We start from the raw sequence: 19,819 nt of genomic DNA on the forward strand, positions 1-19,819 counted from the left end.
TTTTTTCCTTTTTTTTTTTTTTTTTTTTTTTGTTTTTTTTTTTTTTTTTTTCCCCTTTCCCCTCCCCTCCCCCCCCTCATTCCTCCCCCCCATCCTTCCCCCCCTCTTCTCCTCTTCCCCTCCTCTTCTCTCTTCTCTCTCTCTCCCCCCCCTCCCCCCCTTTCCCCTCTTGTCCCTTTCCTCTCCTTCCTCTTTTCCTTTCTCTTCCCCCTTCTTTTCCCCCTCCTCCTTTTTCCCCCCCCCCTTTTCTTCTTCCCCCCCCCCTTCCCCCTCCCCCTTCCTTTCCCCCTCCCCCTTTCCTTTGTTCCTCTCCCCCCCTTTTTTTTTCTCTCTCCCCCCCCCCTTCCCTTTTTCCCCCCTCCCCCCCCCCCCCCCCCTCCCCCCCCCCCCCCCCCCCCTTCCCCTCTCCTCCCTATCCCTCTCCTTCCTCTCCCCCCTTTTTTTTCTCTCCCTTCTTTTCCCTGTTCCTTTCCTCCTCTCCTCCTTTTTTCCTTCCTCCTTTCCCCCTTTTTTTTCTTTCCTCTCCTTCCTTCCCCCCCCCCCCTCCCACCCCCTTCTCTCTTTCCTCCTTTTTCTACCCCTTTTTGTTCCTTCCCCCCTTCCCCTCCTCTTCCCCCCTTCACTTTCTTTTCTTCTCTTCCCTCCCTTCCTCCCCCCCCTCTCTCTCCCCCTTTTCCCCCCTTTTTTTTCTTCTTCTTTTTTTTCCCCCCTTTTCTCTCCCTTCCCCCTTTCCCCCTTTTTTTTTTCATCTTTCCCTTCCCCCCCTTTTCCCCTCCCTTCTTTTTGCCTTTCTTCTTTTCCTTTTTCTCCCTTTCTTCTTTCCTTCCTTCCCTTTTCTCTCCCTCCTCCCTCTCTTTTTTCTTTTTCCTTTTTTTCTTCCTTTCTTTCTCCCCCCCCTCCCCCCTTTCCTCCTCCCCTTCCCCTTCCCCCCTTTTTTTCCTTTTCCCCCCCTTTCCTTTCCCTCCCCCTCCCCTCCCCCCTTTCTTTTTTTCCTTCCCCCTCTCTTTCCTCCCTCCTTCCCTCCCTCCATTCCCACCCCCCTCTTTCCCCCCTCCCCCCCCCCCCTTTTCCCCTCCCCTCCTCTTCCCCTTTCTTTTTTTCCCTTCCCTTTTTCTTCTTCCCCTTCTTTTTTTCCTTTTTTTCTCTCCTTTCCCCCTCCCTCCTCCCCTTTCTCTTCCCCTTTTTTCTCCCCTTCTTTTTTTCCCCTCTTTCTTTCCCCTTTCTCCTTCCCTCTCCTTCCCCCCTTCTCTCTCCCTCCTTTTTCTCCCCCCCTTTTTTTTTTCCCTCCCTCCTCTTTCCCTTTTCTTTCCTTTCTTCCTCTCCTTTTCTTTTTTCCTCCTCTTTTCCTTCTCCCCTTTCCTCTCTTTTTTCTTTCCCTCTCTTTTTTCCTCCTCTCTCCCTTTCCTTTCTCTTTTCCCTTTTTCCTTTTTCCCCCTTTTTTTCTTCCCTCCCCCTTCTTTCTTTCTTCATTCCTTTCCTTTTTCTTCCTTCTTTTTTTTCTCCTTCCTCTCCTCCTTTTTCTTCTCCTTCCCCCTTCCCTTCTTTCTTCCCCCTTCTTCTCTCCCCCTCTTTTTTCTCTTCTCCCTTTTTTTTTCCTTTTTCCCCCTTTCCCCCCTCTCCCTCTTTTTCTTTTCCCCTTTTTTTCTTTTTTCTCTTTTTTTTCTCCCTCCTCTTTTTTTTTTCCCCCCCCTCTTCCTCCCCCTCCTCCCTCTCCCCCCTTTTTTCCCTTTCCTTCCCCCCTTCCTTTTTTTTTCTTCGCCTCTCCTGCTCTTTTTTTCTCTTTTCTTCCTCTTTTTTTCCCTTCCTTTCCCCTCCCTTTCTTCTTCCTTCCTATTTCTCCTTTTTTTTTCTTTCCTTCTTCCCCTTTCTTCTTCTCCCCTTTCCTTTCTTTTTTTCTTCTCCTTTCCCCCTCTTTTTTTTCCCTTTCCCTTCTTTTCTCCTCCCTCCCCCTTTCTTTTCTTCTCTCTCCTCTTTCCTCTTTTTTTTTTTTTCCCTCCCCTTTTTCTTTCCTTTCCTTCCCTTCTTCCCCCCTTTTCCTCTTCTTTTTCTTTCCCCCTTCCTTTTTTTTCCTTTTTTTCCCCCTTCCTTTTTTCCCTCCCTCTTTCTTTCCTCCTCTTCTCCCCTTTTCTTCCTTTTTTCCCTTTCCCCTTTTTTTTTCTTCCTCTTCTCTTTCCTCTTTTTTTTCTCCTCCCCTTTCTCTTCTCCCCCTTCCCCTGTTCCCTTCCCCCTTTTTTCCCCCTTTTTTTCTTTCTTCTCCCCCCTTCTTCTCCCCTTTCCTTTTCCTTTCCCTCCTTCCCCCCCCCCCCCTTCCTCTTTTTTTTTTCCTTTCTCTTTTCCCCCTCCCCCTTCTCCTTTTTCTCCTTCTCCCCCTTTCTCTTTTGTCCCTCCTCCCCCCTCTCCCCCTCCCTCCTCTCCTTTTCTTCTCCCTTTCCCTCCCCCCCTTTTCCCTTTTTTCCCCTCCCTCTCCTTTTTCTTCCCCCTCCCCCCTTTTTTCCCTTCCCCTTGTTCTTTTCCCCTCCCTTTCTCCCTTTTCTTCTCCCTCTTTTTTTCTCCCCCCCCTTCCTTTTTTTCTTTCTCCCTTTCTTTCCTTTCTCTTCCCCTCTTTCCCTTCTTTCCCTCCTCTTCTCCTTCCCCTTTTCCTCTCCCCCTTTATTCCTTTTCCCCCTCCCCTCCTCCTTCTTCTCCCCTTTCACTTTCTTCCTCTCCCCTTCCCCTCCCTCTTTCTTTTCCCTTTTTCCCCCTTTCTCTCCTTTCCCATTCCTTTCCCCCCCCCCCCCCCCCCCTCCCCTTCCCTCCCCCTCTCTTCTCCTCCCTTTCCCCCCTCCCTCCCCCCCCTCTCTTTTTCTTTTTTTTCCTCCTTTCTTCTTTCTTTCTTCTTCTCTCCCCCTCCCCTTTTTTCCTTCCTCTTCCCCTCTTCCCTCTTCCTTCTCTTCTTTTCTCTTCTCTTTCTCCTTCTTTCTCTTCTTCCCCTTCCCTTCCTTCTCCCTTCTTCTCCTTCTCTCCCTCCCCCTTTTCCCTTTTTCTCCCCTTTCCCCTTTTTTTTCTTCTCCTTCTCCTCCCTCCCCTTTTCCTTCTTTCCTTCTCCTTCCCCTTCCCTTTTTTTCCCTTCCTTTTCTCCCTCCCCCCCCCCTTTTCCCTTCCTTCTTCCTCTTTGTCCTTCCCCTCCTCTTTCCTTTTTCCTCCTTTTTTCCCTTTCCCCCTTTTTCCCCCCCCCTTTTCTTTCTTTCCCTCCCTTCCTTCTTTCCCTTTTCCTTTTTCTTTCTCCCCCCCCCCTCCCTTTCATGTCTCCGTTTCTTTTTTCCCTTCCCCTGCCCCTCCTTTCCCCCCCTTTCCTTCTTTTTCCCCTTCTTCTTTTCGTTTTCTTCTTTTTTTTCTCCCCTCCTTTTTCCCCCTCCCCCTTTTCTCCTTTTTTCTTCTCTTTTTTTTTCCCTTTTTTCCCTCTCCCTCCCCCCTCCCTTTCTTTTTTCCCCTCCCCCCCCCCTTCCTTCCCTTCCCTTCCTTCCCCCCTTTTTTCTCCTGTTTTCTCCTTCCTCCCCTTTCTCCCTTCCTTTTTCTCTTTTCCCCTCTTCTCCCCTTTTTCTCCCTCTTTTTCCCCCTTCTTCCCTTCCCCCCCCCCTCCCTCCTTTCCTCTTTTTCCCCCTCTCTTTTTTCTTTTCTTCTTTTCCTCTTCCCCCCCTCTCTTCTTTTTTTCTCCCCCCCTCCCTTTTTCTCTCCCTTTTTTTTTTTTCTTTTTTTTTTTTTTTTTTTTTTTTTTTTTTTCCTCCCCCCCCTTTTTCCCTTCTCCCCTCTTCTCCCTTCCCTTTTCTTCTTTTCCTTCCCTTTCTCCCCTTCCTTCTCCCCCTTTCCCCTTCTTCCCCTCCTCCTTTTCCCCTCTTCTCCCCCCCCTTCTTTTCCTCCCTCCCCTTTTCTCCTTTTTTTTTCCTTCTCTCCCCCCTCTCTTCCCCTTTTCCCCGTCCCTTCTTTTTCCTCTTTTTCTTTTTCTTTCCTTCTTCCCCTTTTTTTCCCCCTCCTTTTTCTCCTTTTTTCCCTTTTTCCTTCTTTTCTCCCTTTCCTCTCTTTCTCTCCTTCCCTTTTTTCCTTTTCCTTCCTCCTTTTCTCCTTTCCCCTTTCCCCCCTCCCTTTCCTCCTTTTCCCCCCTTTTTTTCCTTTTTCCCCTTTTCCTCCTCCCTTTTTTTTTTCTTTCTCCTTCCCTCCTTTTTTCTTCTTCTTTCCTTCTTTCTCCCTTTTCCCCCCCTTCCCTTTTTTCCCTTCTCTTTCTTTCTCCCCCCCCCCCCCTCCCCTTTTTTTCTCTTTTTTTCCCCCCCCCCCCTTTTCCTTTTTCCTCCCCCCCCTTCCCCCTCCCTTTCTTTTTTCCTTTTTCTCCTCCCCCCCCCCCCTCCCTTTTTTCTTTTCTTTCTCTCGCTCCCTCCCCCCTCCCTTTCCTTCTTTTTTCCCTTTTTTCCCTCCTCCCCCCTCCTTCTCCCCCCTTCTCCCTCCTTTCCCTTTTTTTTCCCCCTTTCCCCTTCTCTTTCCTTTCCCCTTTTTCCTTTCCTTTTTCTCCTTTCCTCTCCCTCCTTTTTTCTTCTTTTCTTTCCCCTTCTCCCCTCCTTGCCCTCCTTCTCCCCTCTCTCCCCCCCCCATTTTTCCCCCTCTCTCTTTTCTTTTTTTTTTCTCCCCCCTTTTTTCTTTCTTTCCCTCTCCCCCTTTTTCCCCCCCCCTTTTTTTCTTTTTCCCCCCTTCCCTTCCTTTTCCTTTCCCCCCTTTCCCCCTTTCTTTCTTCCCCCTCTTTCCCTCCCTCTTCCTTTCTTTTCTCTCCCCTTTTCTTTCTTTTCTTTTCCTTTTCTTTCCTTCCTTTCCTCTTTCTGCTTCCCCCATTTCCTTCCCCCTTTTTCCCTTCCCTTTTTTTTCTCTTCTTCCTCTTCTTTCTTTCTTCCTTTCCTTTTTTTTTTCTTCTCTTTCTCCTTTTTCCCCTTCCCCCCCCTTCTTTTTTCCTTTCCCCTCTCCCTCTTCTTCCTATTCTTTTTTTCCTTTCCCTCCTTTTCTTCTTCCTTTTTCCCCTTTCTCTTTTTTTCTATCTCCCCCCCCCTTTTTTCTCCTCTTTTTCCCCTTTTCCCCCCTTCCTTCCTTCCTTTCCCCTCCTCCCCCTCCTCCCTTTGTTCTCTCTCCTTTTTTCTCTTTCCCTCCCCTTTCTCCTCTTTTCCTTCCCTTCCCCTCCCCCCTTCTTTCCCTCCCTCTTCCCTCCTTCTCTTTCTTCCCCTCCTTCTTTCTTTTTTTCTTTTTCCTTCCTTTCCCTCCCCCTTTTTTTCTTTCCCCCCCCCTCTTTTTTTTTTTTTTTTTTTCTTTCCCTTCCCTTCCCTTTTTTCTTTTTCTTTTTTCCTCCTTTTTTTCCCCTCCCCTTTTTCCCCTCCCTCCCTTTCTTCCCTTCTTCCCCCTTCCCTTTTTCTTTTCCTCTTTCCCTCTCCTCTTTTCCCTTCCCCCCCCCCTTTTTTTTTTTTTTTTTTTCTTTCCCTTTTCCCCCTCTTTTTTCTCCTCTCTTTTTCTCCTTCCTTCTTTCCCTCTTTCTCCCTTTTTTTTCTCTTTCTTCTCTTTCTTTTTCCCCCTCCCTTTCTCCTCCTTCTTCTTCCCTCTTTTCCCCTTTTTGTCCTCTTCTCCCCTTTTTTTTCCCCTTTCCTTCTCCCTTTTTCCTCTTCCCTTTCTTTTCCCTTTCCCTGTTTTTTCTTCCTCTCTCCTCTTCCCCCTCCCCCCCCCTTTTTTTCTTTCCCCCTCTTTCTCTCCCTCTCTTTTTTTCCCCCCCTTCTCCTTTTTCTTCTCTTTCCCTTTCTCTCCTTCCCTTTCTTCCTCTCCTTCCTCCCCTTCCCCTCCTTTTTTTTCCCTTCTCCCTCCCTTCCCCTCCCCCTCCTCCCTTTTTTCCCCCCCTTTTCCCTCCTCTTTTTTCCCCCCTCTCCTTCCTCCCCCCCCTTTTCTTTCCCCCCCCTCCCCGTTCTTTCCCCCCTCCCCTTTCTCCCCCTTTCCCCCTTCTCCCCCCCTTTCCCCCCCCCCCTTTTCCCTCCCCTTTCCCTCCTCTTCCCCTTTTCTTTTTCTTTTCTCTTTTCCCTTTCCTTCCCCTCCTTTTTTCTTTCTCTTCTCCCTTCCTTTTTCCCCTTTTTTCTCCCCCCCTCCCCTCTCCTTTTTTCACTTCTTCTCTTCCCCTTTCTTTCTTTTCCCCCTTTCCTTCTCCCCCCCTTTTTTCTCCCCCCTTTCTTCCTTTTTTCCTCTTCTTTTTTCTCCCTCCCTTCCCCCCCCTCCTCTCCTCCCCCCCCTTTTTCCTCCTCCTTTTCTTTCCCCCTCCTCTTTTTTCCCCCCTTTTTCCCTTCCTCCTCCCCCCCTTTCCCCTCCCCTTTTCCCTTTCTCTTCCCTTCCTCTTTTTCTCTTTCTTTCCCCCTCCCCTTCCTTTTTCCCCCCCTTTTTCCCCCTTTTCTTTTTCTCCTTCCCCCCCCTTTTTTTTCCCTCCCTCCTTCTCCTTTCTCCCCTCCTTTCCCTTCCCTCCTTCTTCCCCTTCACCTTTCTGTCTCCTCCCTTTCCCCCTCTCTTCCCCCTCCCCCCCCTCTTTTTTTCCTCCCCCTCCTTCCTTCCCCCCTCTTCCCCCTCTTTTTCCCCATCTCTTTCTTTCCCCCTCCCTCCCTCCCTTTTTTTTTCTTTCCCTCCCTTTCCCCGTTCTCTTCCCCTCTTTTTTTCCCTCCCTTTCTCTTTTTTCCCTCTTTTCCTTTCTGCTTCTCCCCCCTTTTTTTTCCCTTTCTCTTCCCCTCCTCTTCCTTCTTTTCCCTTTCCTTTTCCTCCTCTCCCCCCTCCCCTTTCTTTTCTCTCCTCTCTTTTTTCTCCCCCCCCTTCTTTTTCCATTCTCCCTTCTCTTCTTTTTTCTTTTTCCATCCTTCCCTTCCTCTTTTTTTTCCTTTCCCCTTCCCTCCTTTCCCCTTCCCCTTTTTCTTTCCCCTCCTCCCCCCCCCTCCTCCTTCCCTTTTTCTTTTTTCTCTTCTCTTCTTTCCCTTCCTCCTCCCTCCCCCCCTTTTCCCCTTTTTCCCTTCTTTTTTTCCTCTTCCCCTCTTTTTTTCCTCTTCTTTCTCTTCTTTTCCCCCCTTTTCTCTTCCCCTTCCCCCTTTTTCCCCCCCTTTCCCCCCCCTTCCTTCTTTCCCTTTTTCCTTTTTTCTCCCTTTTTTTTTCTTCCTCTCTCCCCCCTTCCTTTCTTCCCCCTTCCTCTTTCCTTTTCTTCCTTCCCCCTCTCCTTTCCCTCCCCTTTCCCCCCCCCTTTTCTCCCCCCCCCCTTTTCCTCCCTCTTCTCCCTCTTTTCTTTCTTCTCCTCCCCTTCCCTCTTCCCTTTTATCCCTTTTTTTCCTCCTTTCTCTCCTCTTTCCCTTCTCTCCCTCTCCCTCCTTTCTTTTTTCCCCCTTCCCCCCCTCCCCCCCCCCCTCCCCCCCCTCCTCTCCCTTTTTTTCCTCTTCCCCCCTTTCCCCCCCTTCCCCCCCCCCCTCCCCCCCTTTTTCCCCCTCCCCTCTCTCCCCCTTTCCTCCCCTTCCCCTCTTTTTCCCTTTCTCTTTCCTTCTTTTTCCCTTCTCCTCTTTCCCCCCCTCCCCTCCTCCTTTTTCCCCCCCTTTTCTTTCCCTTTTCTCCCCCCCCTCCTTTTCCTCCCTTTTTCCTTTTCTTTTTTTTTCTCCCCCTTTTTCCTTCTCTCCTCTCCTCTTCTCTTCCCCTTCTTTTTCCTTTTCCCCCTCCCTTCCTTTTTTTCCCTCTCCCTTCTCCCCTTTCCCCCCCCCCTTTTTTTCCCCCCCCTTTCCTTTTTTCTTTTTTTCCCTTTCCTTTTTCTTTTCTCCCCCTCTCCCCCCCCCCTCTCTTTTTCTTTCCTCTTTCTCCCCTTTCTTTTTTTTCTCCCTCTTCCCTCTCCTTTTTCCCTCCCCCCCCCCCCCCCCTTTCCCCTTTCTTTTGTTTTTCTTCTTTTTTTCCCCCTCCCCCCCTCTTTCTTTTTTTCTCCTTTTTTTCCTTTTCCTTCCCCTCTTTCCCCCCTTTCCTTTCCTCCCTTCCCCCCCCTCCCCCCCTCCTCCCTCCCTTCCCCCTCCCTCTGTCTCTTCCTTCCCCCCACTCTTCCTCCTCCCCCCCTTTTTCCCCCCCTTCCCCTCCCTCTTTTCCCCCCTCCTTTCCCCTTTTCCCCCCCCCTCTTCCCCCCCTCCCCTTTTCCCCCTCCCCTTCTTATTCCCTTTCCCCCCCTCTTTTCTTTCCTCCTTCCCTCCCTTCCTCCTTTTCCTCTCCCCCTTCCTCCCTTCCTCCCCTTCCTCTTTCCCCCCCCTTCCCTTTCCTTCCCCTCCCCTTTTCCCCTCCTCCCTCTTTTTCCCCCCCCTTTCCCCCCTCTTTCCCCTCCCGTCCCCCCTCTTCTCCCTCCCCTTTTCTCCCCCTCCCCTTCCCCTCCTTCCCCCCTTCCTCCCTCCCTTCCCTCCCTCTTTCCCCCCCCTCCCTCTCCTCCCCTCTTCCCCCCCCTTTTCCCCCTTCTCCCCCTCCCTTTCCCCCCCTCCTCCTCCTTTCCCCCTCCCTTCCCTCCCCCCCCCTTCGCCTCTTCTCCCTTTCCCCCCCTCTCCCTTCTCCCCTCCCCTTCCCCCCCCCCCCTCCCCTTCCTCCCCTTTCCCTCCCTCCTTTCCCCCCCTCCCCCCCCCCTCCCCCCCTCCCTTTCCCCCTCCCTTCCCCCCCTCCCCTTCCCCCCCCCCCCTCCCTCCCCCCTCCTTTCCCCCCCCCCCCCTTCCCTTCCCCCTCCCCCCCCCTTTCCCCCCCCCCCCTTTTTCCCCCTTCCCCCCTCCCCCTTTCCCCCCCCCCCCTTCCTTTCCTCCCCTTCCCCCCCCTTCCCTCCCCTCATCCCCTTTTCCCCCCCCCCCCTCCCCCCTTCTTCCCCCCCTCCCCCTCTCCCCTCCCTTCCCCTCTCCCCCCCCTCCCTTTCCCCCCTCCCCCTTCCTCCTCCTTTCCCCCCCTCTCCCCCTTCCTCCCCCTTCCCCCCCCCCCCCCCCTTTCTCCCTCCCTTTCCCCCCCCCCCCCCTCCTCCCCCTTCCCCTCTCCTCCTTTCCCCCCCCCTCCCCCCCTCTCCTCCCCCCCTTTCCCCCCCCCTTTCCCCCCCCTCCTTCCCCCCCCTCCTCCTCTTTTTCCCCCTCCCCTCCCCTCTTTTTCCCCTCCCCCTCCTCCCCCTTCCCCCCCCTCCCCCTTCCTCCTCCTTTTTCCCCCCCCCCTCTTCCTTCCCCTCCCTTCCCCCCCTTCCCTCCCTTTCCCCCTTCCTTCTTCTTTTCTCCCTCTTTCCCCCCTTCCTCTTCCCCTCCTCTTTCCCCCTCCCTTTCCCCCCCTCCTTCCCCCCTCCTTCCCCTCCCCCCTTTTCCCCTTCCCTTCTCCTCCCCTTCCCCCCCTTCCTTTCCCTTTTCCCCTTCCCCCCCCTTCCTTTCCCCTCTTTCCCCCCTCCCCTCTTCCCCCTTCCTTTCCCCCCTTTCCCTTCCCCTCTTTTCCCCCCCCCCCTCTTTCCTCCCCTCGTTCCCCCCTTCCCTTCTTTCCCTCTTTCCCCCCTCCCCTTTCCTCATCCCCCTTCCCCCCCCCTTTCCCCCTTTCCCCCTCCCCCTTCCCCTCCTCCCCTCCCCCTTTCCCCCCCCCCCCCCCCCCCTCCTCCTTTCGCTCCCCTTTCCCCCCCCCTTCCCTCCCCTTCCCTTCCCCCCTCCTCTCCCCCTTCCCTTTCCCCCCCCCCTCCTCTCTTTCCCCCTCCCTTCACTTCCCTCTCCCCCCCCCTTTCCCCCCCCTTTCCCCTTCCTTCCCCCTCGTTTCCCCCTCCTTCTCCCTCCCCCTTCCCCCCCCCCCTTCCCCTTCCTTCCTCCCTCCTTCCCCCCCCTCTCATTTTCCCACCCCCTTTCCTTCCTCCCCTCCCCCTCCCCCCCCTCCCCCCCTCCCTTCCTCCCCTTTTTCCCCCCCCCCCCCCCCCCCTCCCTCCCCTTCCCCCTTCCTCCTCCCTCTTCCCCCCCCCTCTTCCCCCCTTCCCTTTTCTCCTTTCCCCCTTCCCCCCCCCCTTCTCCCCCCCTCCCCCTTTCCCCCTTTTCCCCTTCTTTTCCCTCCTTTCCCCCCCCTCTTTTCCTTTCCCCCCTCCCCCCCCCCTTTTCCCCCCCCCCTTCCCCCTTTCCCCCCTTCCCTTTCCCCCCCCCCCTCCTCCCCCCCTCTCTCCCCCCTTTTTTTTCCCCCCCCTCCCCCTTTTCCCCCCCCCCTCCCCCTTCCCCCCTCCCTTTCTCCCTCCCCCCCTTTTTCCCCCCCCCCCTTCCTTCCTTTCCCTCCCCCTTTTCCCCCCTCTCCTCTTCCCTCCCCCCCCTTTTCCCCCCCCTTCCCCTCCTCCCCCCTCCCCACCTTTTCCCCCCCCCCTTCCCCCCCTTCTCCCCCCTCCCTTTTTCCCCCCCCCCCCCCTTCCCCCCTTCCCCCCCCCCCCTCCCCCTTCCTTGTCTCCTTCTCTCCCTTTCCCCCCCTCCCTTTTCCCCCTTTGCCCCTCTTCCCCCCTCCCCCCCCCCCCTTTCTTTCCCCCCTTCCCCCCCTCTTTTTTTTTCTTCCCCCCCTTTTTTCCTTCCCTCCCCCCCCCTTCTTCTTCCTTTTTTCCCTTTCCCCCCCTCCTTTCTTCCTTTTTTCCTTCCTCCTCTTTTTTCCCTTTTTCCCCCCCCTTCCTTTCTTTTTTTCTTTCTTCTTTCTTTTCTTCCTTCCCCTCTTTCCCTCCCCCCCTTTTCTCTTTTTTCCTTTTTTTTCTCCCCTTTTTTCCCCTTTTCCCCCCCTTTCCCCCCCCTCCTCCTTCTCTCTTTTTCCTCTTTTCCCCCCCCTCCCCCCCCCCCCCCCCTCTTTTTTTTTTCTCCTTCCCTTCTCATTCTTTTTACTGGTTTTTTCTTATTTTTCCCTATAGGGGAGTAGGGAGAAGGTGTAATGAACAGTCCTCTAGGGAGAAGGGAGAAGGTGTAATGAACAGTCCTCTAGGGAGTAGGGAGAAGGTGGAATGAACAGTCCTCTAGGGAGAAGGGAGAAGGTGTAATGAACAGTTGTCTAGTGAGAAGGGAGATGGTATAATGAACAGTCCTCTAGGGAGCAGGGAGATGGTGTAATGAACAGTCATCTAGGGAGCAGGGAGAAGGTGTAATGAACAGTTATCTATAGAGAAGGTGTAATGCACAGTCATCTAGGGAGTAGGGAGAAGGTGTAATGAACAATTATCTATAGAGAAGGTGTAATGAATAGTCCTCTAGGGAGCAGGGAGAAGGTGTAATGAACAGTTATCTATAGAGAAGGTGTAATGAACAGTCATCTAGGGAGCAGGGAGAAGGTGTAATGAACAGTCATCTAGGGATTAGAGAGAAGGTGTAAGGAACAGTCATATAGGGAGCAGGGAGAAGGTGTAATAAACAGTCATCTAGGGAGTAGGGAGAAGGTGTAATGAACAGTTATCTATGAGAAGGTGTAATGAACAGTCCTTTAGGGAGCAGGGAGAAGGTGTAATGAACAGTTATCTATAGAGAAGGTGTAATGAACAGTCATTAGGGAGTAGGGAGAAGGTGTAATGAACAGTTTCTATAGAGAAGGTGTAATGAACAGTCCATCTAGGGAGTAGGGAGAAGGTGAATGAACAGTTATCTATAGAGAAGGTGTAATGAACAGTCATCTAGGGAGCAGGAAGAAGGTGTAATGAACAGTTATATAGAGAAGGTGTAATAAACAGTCCTTTAGGGAGCAGGGAGAAGGTGTAATGAACAGTTATCTATAGAGAAGGTGTAATGAACAGTCATCTAGGGAGCAGGGAGAAGGTGTAATGAACAGTATCTAAGAGAAGGTGTAATGAACAGTCATATAGGAAGCAGGGAGAAGGTGTAATGAACAGTTATCTATAGAAAGGTGTAATGAACAGTCTTTTAGGGAGCAGGGTGAAGGTTAATGAACAGTCCTTAGGGAGCAGGGAGAAGGTGTAATGAACAGTCATCTCGGGAGTAGAGAGAAGGTGTAATGAACAGTCGTCTAACGAGTAGGGAGAAGGTGTAATGAACAGTTGTCTAGGGAGAAGGGAGAAGGTGTAATTAACAGTCCTCCAGGGAGAGGAAGAAGGCGTAATGTACAGTCCTTTAGGGAACAGGTGTAATGACACGTCCACTAGAGAGAAGGTGTAATGAACAGTCCTCTTGGGAGAAGGTGTAACGAACAGTCCACTAGAGAGAAGGTGATGAACAGTCTTCTAGGGAGAAGGTGTAATGACAGTCCTCTAGGGAGAAGGTGTCATGAACATTCCTCTAGGGAGAAGGTGTAATGAACAGTTATCTATAGAGAAGTGTAAGAACAGTCATCTAGGGAGCAGGGAGAAGGTGTAATGAAACAGTTATCTATAGAGAAGGTGTATGAACAGTCATCTAGGGAGTAGGGAGAAGGTGTAATGAACAGTTATCTATAGAGAAGGTGTAATGAACAGTCTTTAGGAAGCAGGGTGAAGGTGTAATGAACAGTCCTCTAGGGAGCAGGGAGAAGGTGTAATGAACAGTCATCTAGGGAGTAGGGAGAAGGTGTAATGAACAGTTATCTAGGGGAAGGGAGAAGGTGTAATTAACAGTCCTCCAGGGAGAAGGAAGAAGGCGTAAGAACAGTCCTTTAGGGAACAGGTGTAATGAACAGTCCACTAGAGAGAAGGTGTAATGAACAGTCTCTTGGGAGAAGGTGTAACGAACAGTCCACTAGAGAGAAGGTGTAATGAACAGTCTTCTAGGGAGAAGGTGTAATGAACAGTCCTCTAGGGGAAGGTGTTGACATTCTCTAGGGAGAAGGTGTAATGACAGTCCTCTAGGGAGTAGGAGAAGGTGTAATGAACAGTCCTCTAGGGAGAAGGGAGAAGGTGTAATGAACAGTCCTATAGGGAGTAGGCAGAAGGTGTAATGAACAGTCCTCTAGGGAGAAGGGAGAAGGTGTAATGAACAGTCCTCTAGGGAGTAGGGAGAAGGTGGAATGAACAGTCCTCTAGGGAGAAGGGAGAAGGTGTAATGAACAGTTGTCTAGTGAGAAGGGAGATGGTGTAATGAACAGTCCTCTAGGGAGCAGGGAGATGGTGTAATGAACAGTCATCTAGGGAGCAGGGAGAAGGTGTAATGAACAGTTATCTATAGAGAAGGTTGTAATGCACAGTCATCTAGGAGTAGGAGAAGGTGTAATGAACAATTATCTATAGAGAAGGTGTAATGAATAGTCCTCTAGTAGCAGGGAGAAGGTGTAATGAACAGTTATCTATAGAGAAGGTGTAATGAACAGTCATCTAGGGAGCAGGGAGAAGGTGTAATGAACAGTCATCTAGGGATTAGAGAGAAGGTGTAAGGAACAGTATATAGGGAGCAGGGAGAAGGTGTAATAACAGTATCTAGGGAGAGGAGAAGGTGTAATGAACAGTACTATGGAGAAGGTGTAATGAACAGTCCTTTAGGAGCAGGGAGAAGGTGTAATGAACAGTTATCTATAGAGAAGGTGTAATGAACAGTCATCTAGGGAGAGAGAGAGTGTAATGAACAGGTATCTATGAGAAGGTGTAATGAACAGTCATCTAGGGAGTAGGGAGAAGGTGTATGAACAGTTATCTATAGAGAAGGTGTAATGAACAGTCATCTAGGGAGCAGGAGAAGGTGTAATGAACAGTTATCTATAGAGAAGGTGTAATGAACAGTCATATAGGAAGCAGGGAGAAGGTGTAATGAACAGTTATCTATAGAGAAGGTGTAATGAACAGTCTTTAGGGAGCAGGGTGAAGGTGTAATGAACAGTCCTCTAGGGAGCAGGGAGAAGGTGTAATGAACAGTCATCTCGGGAGTAGAGAGAAGGTGTAATGAACAGTCGTCTAACGAGTAGGGAGAAGGTGTAATGAACAGTTGTCTAGGGAGAAGAGAGAAGGTGTAATTAACAGTCCTCCAGGGAGAGGAAGAAGGCGATGTACAGTCCTTTAGGGAACAGGTGTAATGAACAGTCCACTAGAGAGAAGGTGTAATGAACAGTCCTCTTGGGAGAAGGTGTAACGAACAGTCCACTAGAGAGAAGGTGTAATGAACAGTCTTCTAGGGAGAAGGTGTAATGAACAGTCCTCTAGGGAGAAGGTGTCATGCACATTCCTCTAGGGAGAAGGTGTAATGAACAGTCCTCTAGGGAGTAGGCAGAAGGTGTAATGAACAGTCCTCTAGGGAGAAGGGAGAAGGTGTAATGAACAGTCCTATAGGGAGTAGGCAGAAGGTGTAATGAACAGTCCCTAGGGAGAAGGGAGAAGTGTAATGAACAGTCCTCTAGGGGTAGGGAGAAGGTGGAATGAACAGTCTCTAGGGAGAAGGGAGAGGTGTAATGAACAGTTGTCTGTGGAGAAGAGGAGATGGTATAATGAACAGTCCTCTAGGGAGCAGGGAGATGGTGTAATGAACAGTCATCTAGGGAGCAGGGAGAAGGTGTAATGAACAGTTATCTATAGAGAAGGTGTAATGCACAGTCATCTAGGGAGTAGGGAGAAGGTGAATATGAACAATTATCTATAGAGAAGGTGTAAGAATAGTCCTCTAGGGAGCAGGGAGAAGGTGTAATGAACAGTTTCTCTATAGAGAAGGTGTAATGAACAGTCATCTAGGAGCAGGGAGAAGGTGTAATGAACAGTCATCTAGGATAGGAGAGAAGGTGTAAGAACAGTCATATAGGGAGCAGGAGAAGGTGTAATAAACAGTCATCTAGGGAGTAGGGAGAAGGTGTAATGAACAGTTATCATGGAGAAGTGTTAATGAAACATCCTTTAGGGAGCAGGGAGAAGGTGTAATGAACAGTTATCTATAGAGAAGGTGTAATGAACAGTCATCTAGGGAGTAGGGAGAAGGTGTAATGAACAGTTATCTATAGAGAAGGTGTAATGAACAGTCATCTAGGGAGTAGGGAGAAGGTGTAATGAACAGTTATCTATAGAGAAGGTGTAATGAACAGTCATCTAGGGAGCAGGAAGAAGGTGTAATGAACAGTTATCTATAGAGAAGGTGTAATAAACAGTCCTTTAGGGAGCAGGGAGAAGGTGTAATGAACAGTTATCTATAGAGAAGGTGTAATGAACAGTCATCTAGGGAGCAGGGAGAAGGTGTAATGAACAGTTATCTATAGAGAAGGTGTAATGAACAGTCATATAGGAAGCAGGGAGAAGGTGTAATGAACAGTTATCTATAGAGAAGGTGTAATGAACAGTCTTTTAGGGAGCAGGGTGAAGGTGTAATGAACAGTCCTCTAGGGAGCAGGGAGAAGGTGTAATGAACAGTCATCTCGGGAGTAGAGAGAAGGTGTAATGAACAGTCGTCTAACGAGTAGGGAGAAGGTGTAATGAACAGTTGTCTAGGGAGAAGGGAGAAGGTGTAATTAACAGTCCTCCAGGGAGAAGGAAGAAGGCGTAATGTACAGTCCTTTAGGGAACAGGTGTAATGAACAGTCCACTAGAGAGAAGGTGTAATGAACAGTCCTCTTGGGAGAAGGTGTAACGAACAGTCCACTAGAGAGAAGGTGTAATGAACAGTCTTCTAGGGAGAAGGTGTAATGAACAGTCCTCTAGGGAGAAGGTGTCATGAACATTCCTCTAGGGAGAAGGTGTAATGAACAGTTATCTATAGAGAAGGTGTAATGAACAGTCATCTAGGGAGCAGGGAGAAGGTGTAATGAACAGTTATCTATAGAGAAGGTAAAATGAACAGTCATCTAGGGAGTAGGGAGAAGGTGTAATGAACAGTTATCTATAGAGAAGGTGTAATGAACAGTCTTTTAGGAAGCAGGGTGAAGGTGTAATGAACAGTCCTCTAGGGAGCAGGGAGAAGGTGTAATGAACAGTCATCTAGGGAGTAGGGAGAAGGTGTAATGAACAGTTGTCTAGGGAGAAGGGAGAAGGTGTAATTAACAGTCCTCCAGGGAGAAGGAAGAAGGCGTAATGAACAGTCCTTTAGGGAACAGGTGTAATGAACAGTCCACTAGAGAGAAGGTGTAATGAACAGTCCTCTTGGGAGAAGGTGTAACGAACAGTCCACTAGAGAGAAGGTGTAATGAACAGTCTTCTAGGGAGAAGGTGTAATGAACAGTCCTCTAGGGAGAAGGTGTCATGCACATTCCTCTAGGGAGAAGGTGTAATGAACAGTCCTCTAGGGAGAAGATGTAATGAACAGTCTTCCACGAAGTAGAGAGAATTTGTAATGAACAGTCCGCTAGGGAGAAGGGAGAAGGTGTAATGAACAGTCCTCTATTGAGTAGGGAGAAGGTGTCATGAACATTCCTCTAGGGAGAAGGTGTAATGAACAGTCCTCTAGGGAGAAGGTGTAATGAACAGTCTTCCAGGGAATAGGGAAAAGTTGTAATGAACAGTCCTCTAGGGAGAAGGTGTAATGAACAGTCTTCCAGGGAATAGGGAAAAGTTGTAATGAACAGTCCGCTAGGGAGAAGGTGTAATGAACAGTCCGCTAGGGAGTAGGTAGACAGTGTAATGAACAGTCCTCTAGGGAGAAGGTGTAATGAACAGTCCTCTTGGGAGTAGGGAGAATTTGTAATGAACAGTCCGCAAGGGAGACGGGAGAAGGTGTAACGAACAGTCCACTAGAGAGAAGGTGTAATGAACAGTCCTCTTGGGAGAAGGTGTAATGCACAGTCCTCTAGGCAGTAGAGAGAAGGTGTCATGAACAGTCCTCTAGGGAGAAGGTGTCATGAACAGTCCTCTAGGGAGAAGGTGTCATGAACAGTCCTCTAGGGAGAAGGTGTCATGAAAATTCCTCTAGGGAGAAGGTGTCATGAACAGTCCTCTAGGGAGAAGGTGTCATGAACATTCCTCTAGGGAGAAGGTGTAATGAACAGTCCTCCAGTCTGAATGTGTAATGAACAGTTCTCTAGGGAGAAATGAGAAGGTGTTATGAACAGTCCTCTTGTCAGTAGGGAGAAGGTGTAATGAACAGTCCTTTAGGGAGAAGCTGTAATGTGTGTCTCTCTATAGCTGTACACTCCAGCCCTGATCACCCACCACCGGACTCACAGCTGGTGATTTCTGCTCACATTGTTGTAATACTTGGAGGAGGAGAGAAGGATATGAACGGACATATGAAGAAAGGATAAAGGGAGGAGTGAGAAAGGAAGAGTAAGAGAGGAGGTGGAATTAAGGGAGTGTCACGGTCGTCTTGAGGTGAATGAATGGACCAAGGCGCAGCGTGATATGAATACATCTTCTTTTATTTTACGACGAAGATGAACACGAAACGAAACACTTATACAAACTATACAAAACAACAAACAACCGTGAAGCTACAAACGAAAGTGCACACACAAGCTACTTACGTTCAACATAGACAATCTCCCACAATCACCTAAAGCCTATGGCTGCCTTAAATATGGCTCCCAATCAGAGACAATTAATGACATCTGTCTCTGATTGAGAACCAAACCAGGCAACCATAGACTTTCCTAGAACTCTCTCCTGAACACAACCCCATACACTATACAACACCCCCTAAACAATACACACACCCTAAACTAGACAAAACACACAAACTTCCCATGTCACACCCTGACCTAACTAAAATAATAAAGAAAACAAAGAATACTAAGGCCAGGGCGTGACATAACCCCCCCCTCAAGGTGCGAACTCCGGACGCACCAGCATAAAGTCTAGGGGAGGGTCTGGGTGGGCGTCTGTCCACGGTGGCGGCTCTGGCGCTGGTCGTGGTCCCCACCCCACCATAGTCACTACCCGCTTTCGTATCCTCCTCCAAATGGCCACCCTCCAAATTAACCCCACTGGATTAAGGGGCAGCACCGGACTAAGTGGCAGCACCGGACTAAGGGGCAGCACCGGACTAAGGGGCAGCACCGGACTAAGGGGCAGCACCAGGATAAGGGGCAGCACCAGGATAAGGGGCAGCACCAGGATAAGGGGCAGCACCAGGATAAGGGGCAGCTCCGGACTGAGGGACGGCAGCTCCGGACTGACTGGCTGACCCTGGCTGGCTGGCGGATCCTGGCTGGCTGGCTCTGGCGGATCCTGGCTGGATGACGGCTCTGGCTGGTCATGGCTGGATGACGGCTCTGGCTGGTCATGGCTGGATGACGGCTCTAGCTGGTCATGGCTCGCTGACGGCTCTGGCTGGTCATTGCTCGCTGATGGCTCTGGCTGGTCATGGCTCGCTGACGGCTCTGGCTGGTCATGGCTCGCTGACGGCTCTGGCTGGTCATGGCTCGCTGACGGCTCTGGCTGGTCATGGCTCGCTGACGGCTCTGGCTGGTCATGGCTCGCTGACGGCTCTGGCTGATCCGGTCTGGCGGAAGGCTCTGGCTGATCCGGTCTGGCGGAAGGCTCTGGCTGATCCGGTCTGGCGGAAGGCTCTGGCTGATCCTGTCTGGCGGAAGGCTCTAGCGGCTCCTGTCTGGCGGAAGGCTCTAGCGGCTCCTGTCTGGCGGACGGCTCTGTAGGCTCATGGCAGACGGGCGGCTTTGCAGGCTCATGGCAGACGGGCGGCTTTGAAGGCTCAATATAGACAGGCAGCTCATGCGGCACTTGGCAGACGGACAGTTCAGACGGCGTAGGGCAGACGGGCAGTTCAGGCGCCGTTGGGCAGACGTGCAGTTCAGGCGCCGTTGGGCAGACGGGCAGTTCAGGCGCCGTTGGGCAGACGGGCAGTTCAGGCCGGCTGAGACGCACTGTAGGCCTGGTGCGTGGTGTAGGCACTGGTGGTACTGGCCTGGAGCGGGGAGGTGGCGCCGGAAATACCGGACCGTGCAGGCGTACTGGCTCCCTTGAGCATTGAGCCTGCCCAACCTTACCTGGTTGAATGCTCCCCGTCGCCCGACCAGTGCGGGGAGGTGGAATAACCCGCACCGGGCTATGTAGGCGAACCGGGGACACCATGCGTAAGGCTGGTGCCATGTAAACCGGCCCGAGGAGACGCACTGGTGGCCAGATATGTAGGGCCGGCTTCATGACATCCGGCTCAATACTCAATCTAGCCCTGCCAGTGCGGGGAGGTGGAATAACCCGCACCGGGCTATGCACACGTACAGGAGACACCGTGCGCTCTACTGCGTAACACGGTGTCTGCCCGTACTCCCGCTCTCCACGGTTAGCTTGGGAAGTGGGCGCAGGTCTCCTACCTGCCCTCGGCCCACTACCTCTTAGCCCCCCCCCAAGAAATTTTTGGGGTTTACTCACAGGCTTCCTTGCTAGTCGCGTACCCTCATAACTTCGGTTCCTCTCTCCGGTTGCCTCTGCTCTCCTAATCGCCTCCAGCTGTTCCCATGGAAGGCGATCTCTTCCAGCTCGGATCTCCTCCCATGTGTAGCAACCCTTGCCGTCCAATACATCCTCTCATGTCCACGAGTCCTGGTTACTTTGCCGCTGTTGTTGGTTCCGCTCACGCTGCTTGATCCATGTGTGGTGGGAGATTCTGTCACGGTCGTCTTGAGGTGAATGAATGGACCAAGGCGCAGCGTGATATGAATACATCTTCTTTTATTTTACGACGAAGATGAACACGAAACGAAACACTTATACAAACTATACAAAACAACAAACAACCGTGAAGCTACAAACGAAAGTGCACACACAAGCTACTTACGTTCAACATAGACAATCTCCCACAATCACCTAAAGCCTATGGCTGCCTTAAATATGGCTCCCAATCAGAGACAATTAATGACATCTGTCTCTGATTGAGAACCAAACCAGGCAACCATAGACTTTCCTAGAACTCTCTCCTGAACACAACCCCATACACTATACAACACCCCCTAAACAATACACACACCCTAAACTAGACAAAACACACAAACTTCCCATGTC

The sequence above is a fragment of the Salvelinus namaycush genome, chromosome 4 (assembly GCF_016432855.1).
Source record: "Salvelinus namaycush isolate Seneca chromosome 4, SaNama_1.0, whole genome shotgun sequence".
Lineage (NCBI taxonomy): Eukaryota > Metazoa > Chordata > Actinopteri > Salmoniformes > Salmonidae > Salvelinus > Salvelinus namaycush.